The sequence below is a fragment of the Macrosteles quadrilineatus genome, unplaced genomic scaffold (genome assembly GCF_028750875.1).
Source record: "Macrosteles quadrilineatus isolate MER2022 unplaced genomic scaffold, UCM_ALF_1.0 Scaffold_4__1_contigs__length_99947679, whole genome shotgun sequence".
NCBI classification, from domain to species: Eukaryota; Metazoa; Arthropoda; class Insecta; order Hemiptera; family Cicadellidae; genus Macrosteles; species Macrosteles quadrilineatus.
This window is the reverse complement of record NW_026542597.1, coordinates 94,736,547-94,752,793: the sequence shown is the minus strand read 5'-3', so window position 1 is coordinate 94,752,793 and position 16,247 is coordinate 94,736,547.

The window sequence follows — 16,247 nt, the reverse complement described above, 5'->3', positions numbered from 1 at the left end:
TGAAGACAATAACCCTCGTCGGCCGACTTGTTCGCCTCCAGCACGCCACCTTCGTCCAGCCGCACAGGCCAGATAACGTGGAAACACGTGCGTTGTGGATCCTTACAACCGGTGGCCAAACGACAACCTTTAAATTCACGATCGGTCCCTACGGCTTCGATCGTCTGCGACCCTGCTATTTGGTTACTTTCCGAGACATCGACGTTCCGAGTGGAATCCTCGGAGGATTCCACCCTGTGATGAATGTAAAACACGATAGTCATGACTAGTATTACGAAAATAAAAAATACGAGCATTGTCTCCCCCCCCCTGTATTTCCGTGTCAGCGAAGAAGTTTCGTTCGACAAGTGTCAGTTACAAATACGACAATCTCACACTCGACCCCTTATTGTCTCCCCCCCCTATATATATATCCCCTTTTTCCTTTCTCCTTTCTATCTTCAAAGGATAGTCTCACGTTCATCTTCAACTAACACCCTCCCCCTCCCACTAACGTGATCCGTCGTGATCCATTTTCTTACATTAATCACTTTTGTGTTTCCATCTTTTCATTTTCATTCTTTCTCTTCGGCATCGTTCGTCAACACGATGGATTTCGAGGGGAGTGTGGTCTCGGTGGCTACGGCAGTAAGACCAGAAGACACGGAAGACAGGACCGCGTTGCAGAGATGCAGGTACATGAGGTTGTTCTTACGACTCAACGAGTACAAATCCGTCGGAGGACAAGGTATTACCGGACCGCATGCCAAGATATCGTCCAAAACGCTGAGAGAGTGTTATGTACTGCCGGCGGAAGGCGGGTGCATAGAAGGCGTCTTCTCGAAGTTGGCGGAACTCATGCGACAGCTAAAAGCACAAAATACGAAACCGCCACGAACCGACTTCACCTGTCTGGCGCGGTTGCGACGCAACAAGGTGTTTGTGGACGTGGACTGTGTCGCTTGCAAGAGCGGTCAACCGGTTGCGGATAGGCGTCACTTCAGTTTTACAAAATCTTTTGACCTCGTTGTGGGCACGGTGAACGAAGTTTTCGACCAGACCGTCACTGACGGAGTGTACATGACTACGGGAGGCAACACCTGCGGCTACCATCTGTTCTTCAACAGCCTCGCGTACGCCGATGACGCCGGTGTAGGCGTGACTCGTGCTAAGCTGATGGACGCGCTGGACGAGAGTTTTAAACGCGCCGGACTGACTCGCGCCGCGGTAGATAGAGCGTGCACGCAGATGCCGCTCCCCACCGCCAGTCACTCGAACTCCACGCGATACGCGGTGCCCTACGCGTTGAAATATGACGCCGGGTGGGCGAAGGAGAAACTCAATTGGCTCGACATGGACGCCGACACACTAAAGTGTTTTTCGTGCTTGGCCTTTCCCACCCGCTACCAAATCGACCTGCCTGACGGAACACCACCGGCCGACATCGTAGATTTGACCACAGACGTCGGAGAAGACGCGGTGGCCAACAGAAAACGAAAACGAGAAGACGACTCCTCGACAGTGTCTGGTGCGAAATCGCCGGATACCAAGAGAGGCCGTAACGAGATCGTCGAGGAATCGCCGCTGAGGTACCAGTCCGAAAACGACAACATTTCTGAATTTTCGGCAGACACTACAGACGTGAAATCGTTCGTCTGTCCCGGTGCATTCACACTGCCATCGCGGTCGGACGACGCGGTGTCCTCCGTGTTCACGACCCGAACCGAAGCTGCTGGTGCGCATTCCTTCGTATGTCCGAGGCCACCACCGACACGGCGATCAAGCGGAAAGTGCGCAGAATCTGTGATTTCGGCGCTCACCGAGTACGCCACCAACGACACAAACCACTCCTTCGTGTGTCCCGGACCTCCCGCCCCGTCAAACACACCACACTCGATCGTGGACCGCGAGAGAAGGTTGGAAAGGAGGTCTGACGGTCCGTCGGCCGCCTTCACGGAATCTCTCGGCAGTATGCCGTACGATTGTGAGGGTGACAAGAACAGTCCGTTCGCTGACAAACAGTATAAAGCGGCACTACTGTGTGCCGAAGAGACCGAAGCCACCGTCTCGAAGAACCGCCTCGCCTTGGAGAACCCGGAGGAGCCATACAGGCGCGTATACATCGTACCCGGGTCCAGTTCCAAAGTGCTTCGCGAGTACAAGTTGTTGGTGCAGCTGGTGAACGTGAACAGATCCGTGAGTGGAGGCGATGTGGCAACAAGGCGACACTGGACGGACCTACTGGTGTCGTATTTCGACCAACACCTGAGCAACCCCATTATTTTGGAAATACTGCGGTTCGTCCTCAGCGTCGCGGAAGTGGAGGCCGCGTTCCAACGACGCGAGTTGGAAGAGTGCAAACGCTCGCTTGAACGACTAATGGAACCGTACAAGAAACGTCCCAACAGAGAGAGAGACGTCCCATCTGTGATAGACGAAGAGCGAGAGGCGAGACCTCACAAGGCTAGGCTCGTTGGTGCACTGGTGCGTGTGTGCACACACCTGTTCGGCATGGTAACCGCGGTCGTCTCCGACCTCAGGAGGGTACAAAAGGCTATGGAGTTCAGGGATCTGTCGCTGCTGAATCGCACCGTCGTCAACATACGTGGTATAAGAGTGACACAACAGAGAGCCGTCCACACGTACGAGGCGACCAACGACGAGGATGACCTGGACTGTTCTGCATCCACTGGTGTTGGCGGCGGTGGAGATCGCGAGGAGATCGACGACTCCAGACGTGCGACGAACTACACGCTGTTGGCGTCTTTGATCGTCCACGAACATGATAACGTGTCAGACATGGCGCTTTACGCCTTCCTCTATTATTATCACCACTTTCCGTCGATAATGATAGACAGGCTGTTGGACGAGATACATCACGAAGGGCTGATGGTCACTGCGGTGATAAAGCACTATATGATGTATGACCACCGCGGAAAACCGTTGACACTGCAGGAGATTTTCGAGGGGTTCAACGACAGCATCATCTCCCTGAGCGGACCGCTGAATTTCATACTGAACCGGAGGAAAAATCAAAGGGCGGCGAAAAACCCACCCAAAAATAGCACCAAGAGGACGAGAACTCAGTCAAACAACAAAGACACCCACGCAATGGCGGACAACTCGTCGTCAGAAGACAGATTCGACGATTCGGATTTGCCGGTTGGCGCAGACAACGAAAAGGAAGACAGCGGCCGCGGTGGTGTGTCACGAGAAGAAATCGACAAACTCCTGCACGGCACCGAGAGGAAGAGACGCCGGCTGATGTGTGGCGATTTTGACAGTTCTTCGGAAGCGAGGCCGGAATATGAATGGAAGGACAGGCATCTGTGGCAGGCGGTCATCAACTACTATCTCAGGCCGGTCGTCATGCACGAGGACCGGTTGGTGTTCGCAAACGACGGTTACAACACCTTCGAGGACGATGCCGTGGAGTCTTGTGTCGCACACATACTGACACAGAGGAGGACAACGAAAGCGGACGTGACCACCGCTTTCAAGGACGCTCGTACCGTGTGGCAGATGCACCACAGCAGCCAGTTCGTCTACGAGAGCGATCTCACGTCTGACACAGTCGGTTGTTGTTTTCATATCAACATCGCATTGAAGATGTACGAGATGTTTTGCGGCGGGTGTGTGACTCGGATGAGACGGGTGCATCGAAACTACCTTATCGACCGGTCGCGTTTCAACATGGCTATATACGACGTGGTGGCCGAATGTCGCACCGCTACCGTGAGCCTGACCTCGGCGATCGACAGGTCGTACATGAACCTACTACTCCGCCAACCGGTGGTGCCACCGTTTCTGGAAGACGCGGAAACTCGCCGTTTGTTCTTGTCCGACGAGGAAATGCATCGCGGGTCGTTCTGTTGCCTCACCGTCATGGACTACAGACGGGCGCTAAACCTGTTCGAGAGATCTAACTGCCAGTCGAAGTCGGAACTCGAGACCTGCGAGTATGTGGAAAACTTCCTGGACGACCTGTACACTAACGAAGTGGCCGTCGAACTCCCACCCGACGCGACTGCTGAGAGTAAGATGCGTATCCTGTACGTTTTCTACTCTCTGTACCTGTATGAAGTGGTCTTCGCCATGCGTCACACTCACGCGAGACGTGAAAACTGTTACGTCTCTGTGGAACGTCTGAGCTACGAGCTGGATATTCACGAACTGTTGATCCTGTTCTTCGGTGAAGCGAGTATGAGAACGGTCGAGGGTCTGGATGGGGAACTGGAACGCCGGATCCGTCAGACGGCCGAAGGACTGGACAACACGGGTGGTAGTGGTGGTGACGGTGGACCCAACACAAACGACGATCTACCATCGGACAACAGTGTGTTAGACATCAGACCGGTGCTGGCCACCAAGATACCCGACAAGACGCTGAGAATGAAAACGCTTTTCGGCCAATTCGGTTTCGACGTGATGCAAGAAGCCGTCCCTACTACGTCCCGTCCTTCGACATCCGGATTTGACATGTTTCCGAGTGGCGGCGAGTGTTCTCCCACAAACGACGAGGAGAAAGAAATCGTGGAGAACACTCGTTGGGACGACGAGGAGAAGTTCGAACACGACTTTTACGCCGACGAGAACTGGTCGGATGTAGCGTGTGAACGCATACGGGACACTGACGTAACGGGAAAAACGCAAAAACAGACACCGACTTTGTCGTCGGGAGTGAACCGTGATGGCGTGTTCTTACACGAGACCGTTCGGTCGATTATGCACTTGGAATTGAAGAGAAACGTGGACCACGACCGGATGGGTAAACTGGTGAACGGCGAATGCAACAGAGAGTTGTTCGGCGTCATGAAACAGCTGCCTGTACGTCTGAAACTGATGGCGTTCATCCTCACCACACACACTTTCAAACTGAAAACGAAAACGTTGGCCCCGGATTTCGTAGCGGAGACATATGGCGACTCCAACGAACGAGAGGACGGAGACGGACCACACCCGGAACGAATCTGGCGGCGTGCCACAGAGGCGGTGTTGTGCGACCGACGAGCGTTGTTAACACACGCCAGGTGGTTGGCGGAAAGGAGGTTCAAGAACAGCTTTTTCGTAGGCCTTGATCCCAAACGAGTGTACGACGTACTGTACGGGTACATGAGAGACAACAAGGAACGCTTCCCGGCGTTCAGGAGATACGAGGAAAACGAAGACACGAGACCTGCGGCATCCTACCTGTGCACGGCCATGATGTACCTGCTGGTGATGAGCGCCTACGACCAAGAACACGTGGACCTGTACTTGCGGGTATTCCTCGCGGCCGAGTGGCCGGGCCAGTGGGCAAAGACGATTTTCGTGTGGAAAAGCAATTCCAATGCCGGAAAGTCCTACCTCTTCGATTCGATTGTAAAACGTGCGTGCGCCAACAGCACGTGCATAAATGACCCCAAGGGTGGAAAAGAGAATGCACCCGAAAAGGCGGAGTACGTCAAGAACTTCGTGCTGTTCGCCAACGAATTCTCTCAGGCGAATTCCAACGAGCTAAAAAAAATCGTGTCAGAAAGTACTTTTAAATTCCGCATGAACTACGGGAACATGATGAACGAAGCTTACGCCACGGGAAAGATCATGTTCAATTGCAACACACTGCCGCCAACTAGCGACGAGGCGGCCATAAACAGGCTCACATTGTTCAACATACCGTTTTGGTTCGGCAGGCGGCAAAAGATCAGCGACGCCATGTTGAACTGGATCTGTGGGCTGAGCGACTCGTCGAGAGCACCGTCGGCACGGGTGATGGCCTACCGCTACGAGTTGCCGTCGCTGTTGACAGAAGCAGAGAGGAGGTTTTTAGAATCACACAACGAGACGAAAAACGAAACCGACCTGTTCAACGGTTACGTGGCCGTGCGCCCCGGCCTGTACGCGATGGAATCGAACAAGGCGCTGTCGCCGTTGTTCCTGGTGCAGAACAAGATCTCCCTCGTTTACGCCCTGTCGTCACCGCCGACAGAGCACATCGTGCACGGCCTGGTCAACATCACCAACCACTTTAGTTGGTTGCGTTTCTTCAAACGCCTGGACATGCCGGTGGATTTTTCCTCCCTGCCGGCGTCGTCGGAGGCCGTGCGCAGCGAATGGCTGAACCTGACGCTGCCCTACCAAGAGTGGAAACAACTGACCGGTGCAAAAATCGATCTGTCCAGCCGGGTGCCGGCCGAGTGTGTCAACAAGTCGCTGAAGGCTTTCGCTGCCAAAAAAGGTGTGGAGTATTTCGGGATAAAACAGTTCTTCGAAACGGATTTCGCCTCTACCAGGGAGGCTATCAAGGACGAATACTACATCCGGTTTGATCCTAAAGTGTTTGCCGACTGATTAAAATTGTCTTATAAAAACAAGATTTTTTGTATTTTTTCCCGCACGAACCCTGCGTGGTTCATGGGAGTATTTGTATCTATATATTATGCAGAAAATAAAGATTTTTGAACTGAACTGAAAAATGCATTTCCTTTACTCCTCATGTTCACACAAATTTGAAAGAATAACCGCTTGTACAATCCGTTTAACTGTACGTGAACGTTCTGACAATACAATACAAGGTTTGGTTCGGACGTATGTTTTACAACATCTTGTATCATTTATCGGGCCATTCGATTTATTTACTCCTTACCCTCCCTACCCCCATACACACACACACACACACACACACACACACACACACACACACACGCACACGCACACAAACACGCGCTCAAATAAGGATGGTGTTTTTGTATAAAATAAAGTGGAAGTCAGAGGTGAAAAATACAGTGTAAATTTACTGTACAAAATATACAACAACAAATATGTACAAACAAATAAGTAGAAAACAATATGTACAGATATATTTACAAACAAAAACAGTATTAGGACCGATCGTGAGATTCAGAATCATGACGGTCGCAAGGTGCGGGGAGTGGTGGTGTGTACGAAGGCGATGCTCTAGGCTCGAGGGGCGGTGGTGTGTACGAAAGTGATGTTTGAGGCTCGATAACGTTACACATAATTAATTGCCTACACTCGGTTTTATCACAGGAGGCACGCTCGCTCTGGTTGTATGTAAGCACGTGTCCTCTCAACCCCGACGATAGGTCGGCGATCGTAAAAGGACTGGCCGCTTTGAAATCGGGAATGCTGAATCCCGCGTCCAACAGGGATGATGTGTCATATGTCGCCCCCTCAGGTTGAGCGCCGACGCCTTCTTCGGTTGGTCTCGCCTCTCTGCCGAAATTCGTGAAGGGATTTCCAACATCGATCGGGTGTTCGGTGGCGGTCTGTTTATGGTCGTTGCCGACTGTAGCCGCCACCAGTGATGACAGTGTATCTTGCTTCTCGTCATCACTTACACCGACTTCTTGTGGCTCCGATCCCCAGTCGGAATCCGCTGTTAGGATTCGGACGGTGGTGCTGCGGTTCGCGTTTTCACAGCTCCTTCTCGTCCCGGCCGGGGTGACCACGTTACTGCCCCCCCTCTGTCCAGGAAAGACGAAATCTCCTTCCGGTAGTGTGGTGGCGAACGGAGCTGGTATTGTCTCTTGGAATCTGCTGAAGTTTCTAAACACCACGGAGAAAACGGGGTACATGACGTAAGTGTCCTCACGAGCCCATTTCAACCTGTACGATCTTAAAACACAGTCGCTGACGTCAAGTTTTTGGGGGGTCCGGCCGAGGACCCTTTCCAGACTCGAGGATTTGTCTATGTAGTAGGTCGATTTGTACTCTTCGAGATTACACTTTACGAATATATCGTCTTGGTGTTCTAGACACTGTTTCGGGTTGCGTCTTGCCGGGTCCGTTTCGTGAAGGCGCCGGAACGTGTTTCTGCGCACGACATCCGCCAACTTCAACTGGATAGTGTGATTGGAATACGCTATCATCTCTTGTACATCATCGCACTCCGACAGGATATAGGTGTAAAAGTCATCCTGTTGCGGTACGACACCAGAGACACCTTTGTTTTTCAGTTTGAACAACACGTCGTTGACCAGTTGGATGTCGTAAAAGTAGATTCCATCATCCTCGCCGTCGGTGAGCATGCGTTCCAAGTTTTCACTGCCACTGTACAGATTATCGGCCGTGTTCACCATACACAGATCCGTGACGAAGTCTTCTCGGTTGCGATAGTAATACAGTCCCGGGTGTTCGACCTTCCCCGCAAGTTCGTACTTGTATTCGGTCCTGTAAACCTTCGGCTGGGCCGGCGGTTTGTAATAGAATCGAAAACTCTCCTCGTCATAGAGCGTCAGCCTGTTTTCCATCGTGTGACGGTGTACCAGCATGGTGACGAACATGTCGACGTAATTGATAAAGCAGACGTCGTCCGCAACACGTCGGTCGGCCGAGACCACTTTCGGCAGGAATGTCTTGATGGGATCGGAAACACCCGTCTTGTCGATCAGTTCCCATCCCAGACAGGCGAGGTCGTTTTCCGGTATCGCGTTGATAAAATTGTACAGACCCTTGTAACACCGCCTGCTCTGTGACGGCGATACGAAGTGTTCGGGTGTCACCGAATATATCTGTTCCAATACACCGCCACCCCCAACTACGACGAAAGTACAATCCTGCATCAGCCTGCCAAAAACCACACGCTGTAGCGTTATGTGCTGGCTCATTTTCATGACGTTGTCCAGGTGCAGTATTTTTGTGAAGTACCGTCCCGGCGGTCCGGTGATGCAAGTGTCCACCATCTGTTTCATCTGCCGTGCGAATAGTGCCGGAACGTTGGTGTCGTCGAATTTTATGAAAACCGACGACCTCGTGTTGTTGTTGAACATGACACGCAGAAATATGTCCGCAACGAACGCCAAGTGGTCCACCAGAACGTCCATGTCGGACTCACCGTCCAGTTTCGGTCTGTTCAACGCCACCAGCGATTCGATTTCCTTCGTGTACAATATGTGATAGAAGTAATAACCGTTCTGTTTCTTGGTCAGATTGTCGGTAGTGTTTTCTATGTCGCCGTTGTGGTTGTTCTGCTTCTTCGGTTTGCAGCTGTCCTCGTTGACGACGATGCCGAGCTTAAGTCGATCGCCGTTTTCACAACATCCTATCCACGTGTTAGCCAACGCGAGCACCCTCTTTCGAAACTTGTCCCTATTGACCCGCTGTTCTCGCTCCCTCGTCTCTTTTGTATCGGGTCTGTTAGAGGTGTATTTGCTCGACCGCTTGGCCGGTCGGTGCGTGCCAAGAACATCACGCGAGCACGAGTCCCTCTTAATCCGCAATGACCTTCGTATTTCATAGTCTCTGTCCGTCACGTCGGACTCCGGTAGTACGTCGGCCACGTAACCGTCCAACACGATTTGCGACCGGGGTTGAGTGACTGGAATCTCGTAGCTGGTCAAACCAGTATCGACGGTCACCTTCAGTCCACTCGACTCGTCTTCTACGACCGGCAGGCCATTAGGCGCTGGCACTGGCCTTTCGACGGGATTCAGGATGTCCACAAATCGTTGTAGCATGTCTGCAATGGTAACTAGTCGTCCGCCAGACTGTGATCAAATGCGACGTGGTGAGAACGAATGGAGAGGAGGGAGAAGTTCTGTCGTCACACACGGCCTGTTGATCACTGCAAAAACCGCGGCGCTTATCGTGAAACCACAGAATAGGAAACGAGACAAGGCGTGGGGGGAGGGGTAGTAGTGGTGTCTTATTATAACTATCGGGTCATTGCTTCTTGCACTGTGCATGGCAGTTAAGCGTTTCTCCCACCACCTTTGGGCGGGATCTACTTCTTACACCGGATCGTGGGTCAATAAGATTAAATATTTTTTCTGTCTAAATTCTTGGCCTATTAGAAAGCGGGAGTTTCTACCTCTAACGGAGTTTTAACATCATTGTCTCAGACCGCACTGCATGTGTAGGGGAATACGAAGCAAAAAATTACTGGGTGATGGATTTGAAAAATTTCAAAGTATTTTATGCAACCGTCAACCACGGCTTTCGACAGTAGAATGATAACTTCCCCCACCATTTTTGGGCGTGGTTTACCCCCTCCATAATTCCATCGGCCAATAGAATTGTAGTAATTTTCCCTCCTAGATTTCCAACCAATCAGGAGACAGTATTTTTGGCTCGTCGACGAAATCTCCTCGACGAGACCCTCAAAATCGTATATAGGTAGGTTATCGTTCGCGCGCGACTCATTTGCTCCTTACCCATTATATTGGCTCCTTAAGAAGGAGCAAGAGAAGAGGGGCCGGTGCGGAGCTAATGTTATATAGGGGGTATATATAGAGGAGATCGAAAGGAGATAGTGGGTGGGAGGGGAGGGGGATTGCCAATCGAGTTTTACGTTTGGAAAGTTTTGTCCGGACCGGTCTGAAAGATTTTCACTCTCTCGCCGGATGAGAAAAATAACTTGGGAACAAAACTTACCAAACACTTTCCAAAAACCTGCCATGGCAAACTAGGAACACTTGTTTCAAGTTCTCTTTGAAAAAAAAACGGTAGTCACGAAAAACCTCGTCCACCGAAACCGTCAATTGCTACAGCCGTGGCCACCGAAAGTGTTGACAATCAAATCTACCTCCACTTCTTTTCTTTGTGCAATGCACTTTAAGGAATAGGGGAGGGGGGCTTGCTAATTGAATTTTACGTTTCAAAAGTTTTGTCCAGACCGGCCAAAAATATTTTTACACTTTCGTTTCAAAATGTTTAACCCCCAATTATCCGACCCCCGTTTATCCGACCGGTTGAAATGTGCTCCTTTGGGCCTTTGGACACACATCGTAACTCTGATATCCGATCCATATTTCTCGGAGCTTTGCCTGTAAGCTCAATGTTCGAATGCACAGAGAGATCTGATTATATTTTTATACGCTCACCTGTGTTATTTTTTTTTTACTTCATTAAGGTTCGGTTCCCCGTACGAACTCAAAGTAGTATCGTGAGCCCGATGTGTGATTGAATACTTCAACAATTGAAAACCAACGATTTCTTTTAAAAAATGAGTTGCAAAGCGAGTATAGTGTCTCAAGAGCAACCGAACGTTTGTTTCTATAAATGCTTCAGGTTCCAATATCATTGGATTCTTGAACCGACGGTTTTATATTTTAAAGAAATAATTATAACACATGGCTTAAAAAAACGTGTTTATTAAAACTGTGCAAGATATTATATTTACAATTTTATAATTCCAGTACTACAAGCATATTATAAGACTAACAACAGCGACTAAATAGTTTTCATTTACATTTGTGATGTGATCTCCTTGGAAAACGTGTGCCTCAGGCCCCAGACTCGGTTCAAGGTGCAACACCTCAAGCCATGGGTCGGAGGGTCGTGTTGGGCACACATGTGTATGAAAGGGTCGAAATCTATATTCCTCTTTTCCAGTTTGATCACTTTCACAAAACCGCAGATTTCCTTCAGATAGAAATATACCAAAGAGTTCATCGTGTAAAGTCTCCCTCGATCGATTTTCATCTTAAATTGTTTGTAGAAGTCTGAAAAGTTTGACGCGATTTCGCATTTGCTTTCCCACTCCATCCCGTGAACCACCTCCGTGATGTGACGGTTCTCTTCGACAGCCGGAGTTCCTTCTTCGTCGTTGTAATTCACATACCAGTGCCCGGTACGTGGAGTCCCCGATAACTTGAGCACTGAAATTTCTTTCGGTCGGAGTTTGGAACACGCCAGCTGGCATTCATATTTCGAGCAGTCCGGTGTGGTGTCTGATAGCAAAAAGTTTATATCAACGAAAAATGCGTAATCGTGGTATTCGTCGGTCAGATCGTGTTCCACAAAGTGAGAAAACGGACTCCTCGTACAGGCGCGTTTCGTTTGAACAACATCATCGTTGATCTTCACCCGTTTGCCGTTTGTATTTTTTATTATTTTTTCGGTCGAATCTTTTTCACTTGGATTCGCTGATCTTTGTCCATGATCGGTGTCTGCCATCTCTTTTATGTCAATAACATGGTTGCCGTTAGCCTGAACATTATAAACGGTGGCCGATGGATCTTTTAAATGAAAAATAACCGCTGATGTATAAGGATCTTCGCCCGAGCGTCCGCGTGGCAGGCTGCCTATCGCCGTTTCCAAGACCTGGTTACTGGTCGCCCTAAGATTTCTATCAACGATGGCTGACGAAATAGATAAATCGAGAATACTTGGTGACGTAGAACGATCTTCACCCATGTCAACGAGTTGTTGTCTGCTTGTATGTGTTACCAAGTCCTGTTTTCCTGTTCCTTTAAAACCATTCGGGTCACCATGGCGTTTGTCACAGCTGAAGTTGTCGTCTACGGCACTATCCGTGTGGCCATCATAGTAGACCGCACCATACCGCTGTTGGTAACCATTCTTCGAGATACACAAAAGTGTATGTGCGATTTCACGGATTTCTGTTGACATATTAGCAAATAGAAATAAAATTTAAATTCTATAAATAATTCCTCACAACGAATATATTATTTGTCTCTGTGGTTTAAAATCAGTCACCGTCGATGTACAAGGACTGAGAAATGCCTCCCGATGTGAAGCGAAAGTGCAATACATATGGTGGGTTTGTTGTAGAGTAGTGGGGAGGGGGGCGGGGCAACGGAATATTATGTAATCTTCTGAAGAGGGAAGAGAGGGAGTGGGGGGTGGTTTCTAATATTTCCACCTTCGTTTGTCGACTTTCAACAATCGTAATTACAATATACTGAACCTCCCCTCCCCCCGAAACAAAGAGGGACGGGGGAAAGCAACGGGCGATCAGTCGTGTCAATCAGTCGTATTTTGAAGGGACTTCAGTTGTAAAATGATCGAACGTTTCGCACCGATTTTCTTTTCTATCATCCTTACTGCATTTGAAACCGTTATTATTGTAGGTGGTATCTTGGTATTGGCTGTCACCATAACTAGTGTCATTATGTCTTTGTATTTCATTGTAAGAGAAATTCTACACGAATTTGCATCGTTTGAACCGGCGGATGATGGTATACCTCTTATTCGACGTACTTTCAGATCCGCATCAGGGAATCCCGTTCAAGTTTAAAACCACATCCTACAACTATACTTCCGACATCAATCAACGCAATGACAGTTCTACCTACTTCCAGTATTTTTCAGTTTCATAAAAGTTTAAAACGTACATTCAGATCTGCTTCAGGGAATCCTTACCGCATTTAAAACTACATCCTACGACAACACATCGTCTACACATTCAGCATCAATAGAACGTCGAGTCTAGTTTCTAGAAACTTACATTTTACAGACATTGTGCTAATGTGTACTTAAAACCCTAGGAACCAACAATAATTGTGGTATCACCAAAGAAGATAATATTGACAAATAAAATGCTACCTTCTCATGCTCTTGTTCTGTGTTATATTTGAATTGCTATTTTACTAAACCATATGTAATCAATCAATGGTATGTAAATATACTTGTTTCTGGTCACGTTCGTGTTCATCTTTTCCCTCTTTTTGTCTCATAAGGTTAATCCAAAAATAATCTTTAAATGACGAACATGTGAAACCTTTCTTACTGTTGAACTGACATAAAATGTATCTATATCTATACTTATTTAATACGTAAGCAGGTTTTTATGACAATTACTTCTCCGAAAATACTGAACCGATTGACATGTTTTGGTGTCATTGCAAAGAGCGTAATGTGAAGTTGGGCAGGAAACTTTCTTTTTAAGGAAATAATTAGCGAGTGAGGCCCTGGAGCCATATTAAGTTTCGTTTTTCTCTATATATCACCAAGGAGAAGAAATAGAAATAATGTTTTTTTTTCTTAATCAGTTTATAATCGTTATTATGGACAACCTAATGCGGTTATGAGTAAGGCTATTTGTAGAAAACAATAAAAAACTAAATCAGATTTTGAAAAATAATCAGATATTTAAAAGAAATGTTGATTATATCAATCTGTCGTGTGCAACTTGAATGTTTCCATAATCTCTTAGTCGAATCTTTTAAAGTCATCAGAAATTATGACTGTTATAAAGCCTCTAATATTTAGCAATTGCTCAAATTCTAGCAACAGGAACACTAGTTATATTTATTTATCACAATAATGTTTAAGAGGCCTTAGCTAAAAATGTCTAGTCTCTCTTTGCTAACTACATAAATCTCTTGGTACTCTTTGTTATTGAATGGTATGATTACAAATGAACTAAAGAGATCTTTGGAATGGATGCAACAAACAAAGAGGTAATTACCAAACACATTCAAATTTCAAATTCAAATTCATTTATTTTCTCAAATTCAAGTTTTGTATACAGCACAGAGTTTGCTTGTATTTTCTTTTAAACAACAAATTCAACCTATGTACATATCTTAATAATATACGTGTCTTGTATACAGTGAATAAAACATCTTGTATGCATATAGGACTAACATATATATTCTTTAACTAATATTTACAAAACACAAAAGACAGAAGATTTCATAACTATAATACTTGTTAGAAATAAAAAAAAAAACATTTAAACTGCAACCGAGAAAACATTGGGCCTCTAAAGCATTGCCTGATTAGAGGTTCCTTTAATCACTATTTAAAAACATTTTGTCAGCAATCCAGAGATAAAACAAAATTAAATTGAATATTATCGGTCTTTTAGATTGCGCTGGTTTCTTATTTTAATACACAACTACTGGTACACTCGACATTGTCCAAATACACACACACAATTAAAAATTAAACATTATTTTACATTATTTATTAGTACATAAAACTACACATAAAACATAGTGACAATACAAATAAGTTCATATTTTGTCAGTGTTCATAGTTTGACGTCAAACACAGTGGTAACAAAACCTCTGCTCAAGTCCAATACGATTTTGGATCCGTCTTCTCGTGTCCTCACTATTGACACGGGGCATCCTTCTTCGGCGAGTCTCTGGCAAAGGTCGGATAGGAACTTTTCACACTCCCCCTCAGCGGCCGCGCGATCCCACAGTTCACGTAGCGACAGTTTGTGTTCGAACAGGTAGTTGAAGAGTAGTTCTAAATCACTACGTCCCAAATACGGCTTCGTTGTCATAATTTGTGTTATCTTCACTTTTCCACGGTGCTGGCTATCCGACGACTTCGCGGTCGGTATCGAGGTTTAAAACCTCGTCACAGTCTGTTTGAGTGGCACGGAATGTTTGTTGTGCACTGGACTTGTTGTGTTTTGCCGGACTCTCGGATGCCGGTAATGGTGTCTTCTTCTTCTTTTTCACTTTCTTTCTCTTTGGTTTTCTCCCATTCTCGTCTGACGACGAAGACGAAGTCGATGACGACGAAGATGATGACGACGACGAGCTAGACGAGGACGAGCTGGACGAGGAAGACGATGAGAGCGACCTGGTTTTGGAACCGTATTTTCCTGCCACCTCTGTCACAGTTTGGTACAGGAACCCGCGGTCACTTTCTTTAATGTCCATGATTTTCGTGGCTCTGAGGCCGTTCTTCGTGTTTATGTGGTTGTTTATTGCCTCCAGAATACAGTACACGCACTCTTTCAGCCTTTCGCAGTTTGTGCGAAACAGACAGACGGCAGAACGGCGCTGTGGTTTCAGGATGATCTTCTGAGACATCTTCTTAGCGTCCAAGTTGTCCATAGTCTCTTTCAGGGAAGAATAGCCAGTTGTGTTTGCAAACAGTTTGTTTAAGTTCTTCAAAGATTGCACAGTCGTATAGTATTTGACGGAATGGTTTTTCAATATGTAACCGATCAAATTAACGACGAACTCCTTCGACGCAGAATATTTGTGAACCAGGAATTTGGGTGAGTTCAGGGAGGTTCCGTGCGAGTGCATGGACATTCGCAGAGCCCACGAAGACTTTATAACCACAGTAGCGTCTTTATTTTTTCCAGACAAATCTATTATGTCATAATCGTCATCCATCAGTAGACCGACGGTTTTCTTGGCAGCCGCTATGACCAGTTGCTTTGTTTTTGTATGTACAAGGTCATCGTGGCGTCGTTCCCTACCGGGCCTGTTGTCGTTGTGGTGTTGATAGTCCCTGGACGTCAGACGAGAGTGAGGGTTCTCGTCCAATCTGCGTGGTGGTGGTGGTGGTGGTGGTGGTGGTGAACGGTAGCGGCTTCTCCGGTTATGGATTGTAGACTGGGGAGGGTCATATTCGGCCCTGCGTGGTGTTGGTGAACGATAGCAGCTCCTGCGGTTATAGTTCGTATGCGGGGGGAGGATGTCTTCCGACCTGCGTGATGGCGAACGGTATGAGCTTCTCTGGCGGTAGCTCGTAGACACTGATGGAGTCGGGTGATTTCGGATGACTGATCTTGCTCTCGGAGTGTCACGAGTCGGACTGGACGGCAA